A 10,279-nucleotide genomic window follows, 5' to 3' on the forward strand; every position below is an offset into this window, starting at 1 on the left:
GTTGTCCACTGTCACCATTGCTATTCAATGTTGTATTAGAAATATTAGTTTTGGCACTAAGAGAAGCAAAAGAGATTAAAGGAATTAGAGTAGATAATGAAGAAACCAAATTATCACTCTTTGCATTCTAACTTCCTTTATCTTTCAGAATATTAGACTCCAGGACCTTTGATTCTTTTAAGTTGGAAGTTGCTAGATCCTGGGTAATCCTTATTGTGGCTTCTTTGTATTTGAATTGTTTCTTGCTGCTTGTAGTATTTTTAACTTGGCAGATAGTTCTGAAATTTAGCTAGGATATTCCTTGAAGTTTTAATTTGACTCTCTTTCAGGATGTGAATTCTTTCAATTGCTATTTTACCTTCTGATTCTAGAACAGTTTTCCTTGATGATTTTCTGAAAGATGATGTCTAGGCTCTTTTTGTCATCATGGTTTGCAGAAAGCCTTATAATCATTAGATTGCCTCTCATAGATCTATTATCCCAGTCAGTTGTTTTTCCAATGAGATATTTCACATTTTCTTCTATTTTTTCATTTTTTTAGCTTTTCTTGATTGATTCTTATTATTTCATTGAGTCATTCATTTCCATTTGTTCAGTTCTACTTTTTAGTGAATTTTTTCTTTAGTTACCTTTTATAGTTCCTTTTGTATTTGGTCAATTGAATTTTTTAATGAGTTGTTTTCTTCTATGGATTTTTTTCTTTTCACAAATTCTATTTTTCAAGGAGTTATTTTCTTTTTCCATTTTGTCAAAAAAATTTGTAAGGGGTCATATGCCTTTTTTATTTCATTAAATATATTTCATAAGGAGTTTTCTTCAGATTTTTTTTTGTTTTCTTTTCCAAACCATCTTGCAAAGTTCTCATTTCCTTTCCTTTTTTTATTTCTTCTAACACTCTTTTAGATCCTTTTTGAATTCTTCCAAGAGAGCCCTGCAAGATGTGGACCAATTCACATCACCCATTGGGGTTTTATCTGGAGTTGATTTGCCTTTAGTGTTCTCAGGGTTTGTGGTCTGTTCTTCTTTGTCTTCATAAAAGCTATCTATGTTCAGAATTATTTTTGCTTTTGGGGCTCATTTTTAAAAGTTTAATGTCTGCTCTTAGGGGAAAAGGAAGATTGTCCCAAACTTCCTTTACAAGCAACAGAGCTATGCTGAGCCAGTTCTGACTAACTTCTGGTGCTGGATAGGTATAGCCAGAACCTGATATTCTGGGGTTTAGGAGCTAACATTTGCTTTTTTGAATTTGTTTTGGATATCTTACAGCAATATGCTAATCTACTGGCATGCAACCAGAACAATAGCCAACACTGCTGGGTCTCTGCACTGTCTGCTCTCTGGTGCCTGCACTGCTTGGCCCACCTCCCTCTGTACCCTATTGAAAAAGACTTTTTCTGGAGAGCTTCCAAATTTATCTTCTGTTGGAAATTTGTTACACTCCACATATTTGTGGGTTCTGTCACTCCAAAACCAGTTAAAGAGGCTAAATTTGCTATTAATTTGAGGGACATGGGGAGAGCTCAAATAAAGATATCTGCTCTCTGCCATCTTAACTCCACCCAATATATTTCACTCTTCACAACTGTATCTCTGTTAACTTAGATGGGGTAGGCATAATTTGACTTTATTGTGATAATATTAAAAAAAAAAAAAGAAATTAGAGGTAGAAAAGAGATTGTTCTGGACAAAGAGGAAAGGGGAGGTAAAATGGAGTAAATTACATCTAATGAAGAGGCAAAAAAAACTATTACAATTGAAGGTAAGAAGGGAGGTAAGAAGGTAAGAAGAGATGAGCATTGTAAGAGGAAAGACTATTTTTGTTGTTGTCATTTTTTTGTATTTTTAGTACTTAATACATTGCCTTGCATATAGTAAGAATTTGATAAATGCTTACTAACTGGAAGAGTTCATATTACAGGCTCAATGAAATTCATGCTTTTATGATATTAATGTCTCCTGGTAAGGATTTTTACAAGTTTGTAGAGAATAGGGAAAAGTTACTCAGAAATGAATGGGGGACAAAAACTGTCCAAAATAGAAATAACTTGAAGTTCTAGCAAAACATGATTAAAAGGATAGTTATAAACACATGAAAAAGAAAGCAGTATTCACAGAAAGCCAAAAAGGCTATTTGAGAAATGTATATGTTGAGTCATTTTCAGTAATGTCCAACTCTTTATAATTCCTTTAAGGTTTTCTTGGAAAAGATGCTGAACTGGTTTATCATTTATCTCTCTAGCTCATTTTCTAGATGATTAAACTGAGGCAAAAAGAGTTAAGTGACTTTTTAGGTATTCTGAGGATCAAAAAAAGCTAGGGTTTCCTTAGTCCAAGTCCAATACTCTATTGTACCACCTACCTGTCTTGACAAGAATCTATTATGCATAATTTCATTTCCCTTTTTTAAAACAATGATTAAAATAGGTAAACAAAAAATGCTGTTACTAAAATTTATATAATTTTGGGTAAAGCATTTTACATAATTATTTAGACCATTATTTTCTTTATTTTTATTAAAGTTTTTTTTTATTTTCAAAACTTATACATAGATAATATTCAACATTCACTCTTGCAAAATATTATATTCCAAAATTTTTCCTCTCTTCCTCCTACTCCCTCCCTTAGATGGCAAATAATTCAATATATGCTGATCATATGCAATTCTTCTATGCATATCCCCATAATTATCATGCTGCATAAGAAAAGTCAGATCAAAAAGGAAAAAAAAATGAGAAAAAAAATGAGAAACAAACAATAAAAAGAGTGAAAATACTATGTGGTGATCGGCACTCAGTCCTCACAGTCCTCTCTCTGGGTGTAATCTCTTTATCACAAGACTGTTGGAATTGGACTGAATCTTCTCATTGTCGAAAAGAGCTATGGCTATCAGAACTGATTATTGTATAATCTTGCTATTGCATTGTATAGGTATAACCTCATGATTCTGCTCACTTCCCTTAGCATTATTCATGTAAGTCTTTTTAGGTCTCTCTGAAATCATCCTGCTTATTGTTTTTTATAACACAATAATATTTTATAACATTCATATACCATAAATTATTCAGCAATTCTCTAAATGATAGGAATCCACTCAGTTTTGAGTTTCTTGGCACTATAATAAGGACTGTCACAAACATTTTTGCACATGGGGATCCCTTTCCTATTTTTATGATCTCTGGGATACAGACCTAGTAGTTACACTGCTGGATAAAAGGGCATGCACAGTTTGTTAGATAATTGGGCATAGTTCCAAATTGCTCTCCAGAATGATTGAATCAGCTCACTACTCCACTAACAATGTATTATTGTCCCAGTTTTCCCATATCTACTCCAAAATTCATCATTATCTTTTCCTCTTATTTTAGCCAAATTGAGAGTTGTCTTTATTTGCATTTTTCTGATCAATAGAGAATTAGAGTGGTATTCATATGACTAGAATTGTTTTCAATTTCTTCATCTGAAAATTATGTATTCATATCCTTTGAAAATTTATCAACTGGAGAATAGCTTGAATTCTTACAAATTTGAGTCAATTCTCTCTATATTTTACAAATGAGGCCTTTATCAGAACCCTTGAATGTAAAATAACTTTTCCCAGATTATTGTTTCCCTTTTAATTTTGTCTGCCTATGTTTTGTATAAAAACTTTTTAAATTAATACAATCAAAATTATCCATTTTGTATTTCAGAATGTACTCCAATTCTACCTTGGCCACCAATTTATTCCTTCTCATAGATCTGAGAATAATTCATTATATTTGTAAGAACCTAACAGACTATATTTTTTTCTTCTATAGACTATATATTTTTTCTTCTAAGTTACTTATGGTATCATTATTTATGTCTAAATCATGAACCTATTTTGACCTTATCTTGTTATAGGGTGTTAAGTGTGGGTCAATGCCTAGTAACTACAATTTTCCCAATAACTTTTGTCAAATACTGATGAATAATCCCAGAAGTTGGGCTCATTGTATTTATCAAACACTAGATGACTAAAGTCATTGATTATTGTATCTTGTGAATATAACCTATTCCACTGATATTTTATCCAGTAGCAAATGGTTTTGATGATTACTGCTTCATAATATAGCTTTGGATATGGTACAGCTAGGCCACTTTCATTTGCCTTTTTTTCAATAATTCCCTTGAAATTTTTGACCTTTTAATGATTGGGTGAAACATCAAATCATAGACATAATTAATAAATTAACCCAAGAAAATAACAATAATGAGAAGTCATACCAAAATGTGTGGGATGCAGCCAAAGTGTTAACAAGGGAAATTTTCTCATCTCTAGAGGCCTGCTTGCATAAACTAGAGAAAGAGAAGGACAATGACTTGGGTTTGCAACTAAAAATGCTAGAAAAGCAACAAATTTAAAAATCCCAGTCAAACACTAAACTTGAAATTCTAAAAATAAAAGGAGAGATTAATAAAATTGAAAGTTAAAAAAAAAAAACTATTGAATAAAAAAAACCCCAAAAATTAAGATTTGGTTCTATGAAAAAACCAACAAAATAGATAAACCCTTAGTAAAATAGATTTAAAAAATGAAAGAGAAAAATCAAATTGTTAGTCTTAAAAATGAAAAAGGGAGAATTTTCCATCAATGAAGAGGAAATTAGAGCAATAACTAGGAGTTACTTTGCCCAACTTTATGCCTATAAATGTGATAAATGAAATGGAAGAATACCTTCAAAAATATAGCTTGCCTAGATTAACAGAGGAAGAAGTAAATTGGTTAAACAGTCCCATCTTAGAAAAAGAAATAGAGCAAGCTATTAATCAATTCCCTAAGAAAAAATCCCCAGAACCAGATGGATTTACATGTGAATTCTACCAAACATTTAAGGAACAATTACCTCCAATGCTATACAAACTATTTGAAAAAATATGGATTGAAAGAGTCCTACCAAATTCCCATTTTAGCTGAAATACAACTTTAGACCTTAAAGAAAGTTTCCTTGTCTATTTTTGTACTCACCCTAATTTCTGGGTCGAGGAGACTATTCCACTGAAATCAGGATTGGAGGCTTTTCCACTGAAATCAGAATCAAAGACTTTTACATTAAAATCAGGATCATGCCCATCCCACATTCAGATGCTAAAATGTGATATTCTTCTCTAAAATCTAGTATTCTCTGTTGAGGTTTCCTTGGGCTTTCTGGAGGCAGCCTTTTTTTTGGTTCAGTAATCATCCCAAATACAGCTAGGAGTTAAAGTCCAAATCCTTTATTGTCTCTTTCAAAATCTAGTCTCCTTCACTTAGGCTTCGCTAGTTTTTTTTGGAGGCCTATCTTTCTCCTTGCTTCCAAGAGCTTGGCTTCTGAATCTCCCCGACTGCCTTCTCTGGCTTCTGAATCTCACTGACTGAGTCCTGGATGAGTCTCTGAGAGCTTCTAGTGGGCTTGTCCTTCCTAGCCCTGAGAGCTTCTCCTTATATGTTCCACACTGAGTCTATACCAATTATTATATCGCTAGGAAACCATTATTTATTGTAGGAATAAATCAATGCTAAACTAGATTTAACCATTGTCTCCTCAATTCCACTTAGCACTTTGTTTCAAGTTCTGGTCCATAATAGGAGGGGATATAGGAAACTTGGGACACTGATGAATTGTTCATGGAGTTGTGAACAAATCCAACCATTCTGGAGAGCAATCTGGAATTATGCCCAAAATGTTATCAAACTGTGATTCAGCAGTGTTACTACTGGGCTTATATCCCAAAGAGATACTAAAGAAGGGAAAGGGACCTGTATGTACCAAAATGTTTGTGGTAGTCCTCTTTGAAGTGGTCAGAAACTGGAAACTGAGTGGATGCCCATTGATTGGAGAATGGTTAGGTAAATTGTGGTATATAAATGTTATGGGATATTATTGTTCTGTGAGAAATGACCAGCAGGATGAATACAGAGAGGTTTGGAGAGACTTACATCAACTGATGCTGAGTGAAATGAGCAGAACAAGGAGGTAATCATACACTTCAACAACAATACTGTATGAGGATGTAATCTAATGGAAGTGGATATCTTCAACAAAGAGAAGATCTAATTCAGTTCCAATTGATCAATGATGGACAGAATCAGCTACACCCAGAGAAGGAACACTGGGAAATGAGTGTGGACTATTTGCATTTTTGTTTTTCTTCCCAGGTTATTTTTACCTTCTGAATCTAATTCTTCCTGTGCAATAAGAGAACTGTACGGTTCTGCACACACATAGTGTATTTAAGATATACTATAAAATGTTTAACATGTATACGATGGCCTGCCATCTAGGGGAAGGGGTGGAGGGAGGGAAGTGAAAAGTCAAAACAGATGTGAGTGCAAGGGATAATGTAAAAAAAATTACCCATTATTCTGTCAATAAAAATTTAAAAAAACAAAATAAAATAAAAGGCCAGTGCAACCAGGTTACACTGGCTAACCATTATGCCTAGAAAGTAGATATAGGATGGGATGCACCCAGGAGGCATTATGCAGAAGTATGCAAAAAGAAATGCTTTTTAACATGACATTTTCTATGTGCAAACATTTTAATATCCTTCTCTCCATGGTCTGTAGGTGTTCATTTAAAAATTTTAAAAATAATAAAAAATAATTTTTTTATAATTCTTCTAGGAGAGCCTTGTGTGATGGGGACCAAGTTACATCCCCCTTTGGTGTTTTATCTGGAGACTGTCTTCTATTAGTCTCCTTGGGGTTGAAAACCTACTCTCTTTCTGTATAGAAGCTATTGATGATCTGCTTGGCTTTTTTACTCATTTTTTTAAAGCTCTTCGGGTTTGCCTACAGAGCAAGAAGGTTACCAGCTTCCTCTGCAGAGCAGGGATAGATATATGGACAGTAGCTATCCTGCAAACAGGCTGCAAAGAGATGCTCTGGGAAAAGCCCTACACTAGAAGTATTTCTGTCCTGGGCATCACAGGCATGCTGTGGAAGTTCTATTGCCCTAGGCAGAGCCCCTGTGCAGATTAGAAGCTGTCCAAGGCTGAACTACCCTGCTGGGCAGATTTGTGACTGCTCTGGGCAAAAGCCCCATGCTACAGGATGTGGCTGCACAGCTATGCTGTGGTCTGTGTTCAGTCACTCACTTCTGGTTTTCGGTGGGTGTAGCCAGATCCTGTTAGATTCTAGAACTTTTTAGAGTACTCTCTACCTTTGGCTTTCACTTCTCTGCTGGTCTAATGCTTTGCAACCAAAGCAGAGAATCCAACCTGTGGTAGAGTCCTCCCTGTAAATTTTCCAGCCATGGAGATTCCCCCCAACCCCATCAGCTCAGTATGCTATCCTCTGATTCTTTCTCCCTGCTTGCACTGGCCTGCTCCCGCCTCTCAGGACAAACCTTTTCTGGTGATCTTCCAGATTATCTTTGGCTGGTAAGTTGTTGTGCTTCCAATATTCATACATTTTTACCAGTCAAGCATTATTTTTGAGGCTGAATTTGGTAATTAGCAGTGAGGGTATGTGAGGTGCTTAGAATGTCACATGTGTCTTCTCTGCCATCTTGGCTCTGCCCTGTTTAATTTTTTTTTCAAATGAAAATTCATTTCCTCTTACTCTCATATCACCTCAAGTTGCTGATGGGTTTTTGTTTGTTTGTTTATTTGTTTTTGTTGTTTAAAGGCCTGACATAATACCAGCAGGATTTTTCCCTGTATTCATGACTGAGGATGGAAAATCTCTTCATTTGCAAAGAATAGGATTTTATGTCTTAGTGGAAAAGGCCCAAGGACTGCCTCCCCCTTCTGTCTTAAATTATGAGGTTACAAGAAATGAGTATTTTCCTTTTTCTTTCCTTTTCTAGATACAGGGCATATAGACTCTGATGATAATGCTTGAATTAACACGGGAATCTAGAAATACAGGCCACTATTGTAGCCAGTTCAGAAAGTTTTGGGAATCCAGTGGCTTAATTTTAATGAGACTAATTCCATGTATATGTGAACTATGTAGATGTGAATGTATCTATCTACTCTCCACAAACTAAAATACTATAAGAGTCTTATACTTTCAAGGAGTTAGGAAAAATGTTTGAATATTTGTTCCTGCTTTATCTATGAAGCAAATGTATTTTTCTCAAAGCTAATCAGAAGTTAAGTACTTAAATTAAAATAGGAATGAAAAATTTGTTGGATCTCTAAAATAGAGAAAACACAATAGGTGTGAGTGTTTCAGCTAATGACAGAGGAAATGAACTTCTAAAACCCTAATCAGGTCACTGAAAGGGAATAAAATGTAGCCAAACTTCTCCTTTAAAGAATAGTTAAAATAAGTTAAAACCTGAATGATGAGGACAATCTTTTACCAATTAGAGTTAAAAGTGGAAAGAACTTGGGAATCTCTCCTCATTAAAGGATTTCAAGGAAAAAAAAAAAAAACAAAGAACAAAAACAAAATAAACAACTGGCAGTTATACTATGCTTTCAGGCATCAACTGGAATAGATTGATGAAAGGAGCCCCGAAACTCTTTCTCATTCTCTCTTGGACTTTAGGGGGAAAGCTTGAGAAACTCCCTCAGAGAAGCTCTGTCCTGAGAGACCCACTCTAGGGAATCAAGATAAACTTTCATTCTGTTATTGAGTGGGACTAGTTGCGTCCAGGACCACTCCTGTTAGCTGGAGCTGGAGCTGGAGATTTCCATCCAACTTTATTGAGTTGGAGATTAGTCCAGAGACACTCATTCAATAAGAAGATTCTCTATTCTGATTCTAACTCAAACTGCTCCCAGACTCCCACCAAGAGCTACCCATATAACAAGCTTCCTTAAGCTCAATTCCTTGCAAAGGACCTAAAAGCAGGAATCATGCCAAGGAATCTCTCTCTCCCCTTGGCATAGCTTTGACCTTCTGCCCCTTATCTCTCTCATCTATTTCCCTAACAGGACCCTACCCCTCTTTACCTTTCTGTCAGGATTTCTCTGCTAGATCTTTACTTCTCTGTCGGGACCTCACCACTAACAACTTGCAAAAGCTGACTTCTCAGTTTTAATAATAAAATTATTTTGCAAATTTAACTTTTCGGGTTCATAAATTCATTTATGAAGGACCTGTACCAACCAGAAGGGGATTCCCACAACTCCCTGCTCTGTACTGAACCTCATCAAGATTACCTGAGTCCCATTTAATTTTGAGTATCTATGTATTTGTAACTGAGGAGATCAAATAAATGTGAAAGATCATGTATGAATGTCCTTCATTCCTTTGCCTTACTAGAAGTAGAGAACCATATACTAATAACAGTATTACCGGGTCTATTTTTATGAACTTCTCAATGTTACAGAAAGTTTATGTTATTAACCAAAAGGATCCAAAATGGCATATAATCAGATATTAATTTGTCTGGCTTCATTAAATATAGGCATTTTAGTTTAAGCAAATGAGACCATTAAAAGAGCAATAAAATAAGCATGGTATGAAGTCCATTCTCTCAGAAATAGTGTTCCTTTTCTCTTTGATGTTTCAAAGATTGATGTTTTCATCAGTGTAGCTACTTGAGGCAACACAGATTCAAGTCCTTCCACATCTGAACAAATAAATTGTCTTTAAGAGTCCTCCTTAGATCTGAAAAATTATCACCCTGTCATTTATCTGGTCAAGATCCTTTTCAAACATAGGTGTATAGATCCAGAGAAACAATATATATGAAGTCCATCTCTGACCCTGTACTCAAAATTTTTCAACCTGGATAAGATCTGCCATAAAGTAGATTTGATTTCTATAATCTTCAAGTCTTTGGTCATTTTCATATCACTATGCATCTGAAAAATACTTTGTTTAAGTATTTACAAATAGAATCCTAAAATTACTTTAAAATATCATCATCCCTTTGAGCACAAAATGTTAAAGTTGATAATTCGTTCTCTTTTTGCAAGTTGGACTAAGTTAGAATAAGATGTTCTGTCTTTTCGAATTTATTTCTCATGCATTTTTAAAAGAAATATTTCATTTGAAAAGGGGGAAAGGCTTGATTATAAAAGTCAAATTCAGCAGTCTCTGAAAGGAGGAGGAGATGTCTAACCTCAGAAGAAAATATCAAAGCGTTTTTAGAAGAATCCTTGAAGGGATGTAGAGAAGAGTGCTGTCTGCTATAAAATTACAGCTCCTTGGCATGAAAAAAAAAAAAAAACTTTTCTCTCCTCTACTTGAGTCTTCAAAGGTGTCTTAATACAAATGATCCTTCATTACCCGTGAGAAGCTCTACTGAGCCAGAACCTTAAAAGAATCTCCAAGTCTGAGAGGAAAAAAAAAAAAAAACCTCCTTATATTATGTAT

Source organism: Sminthopsis crassicaudata, chromosome 2 (assembly GCF_048593235.1).
Source record: "Sminthopsis crassicaudata isolate SCR6 chromosome 2, ASM4859323v1, whole genome shotgun sequence".
Taxonomy (NCBI): Eukaryota; Metazoa; Chordata; class Mammalia; order Dasyuromorphia; family Dasyuridae; genus Sminthopsis; species Sminthopsis crassicaudata.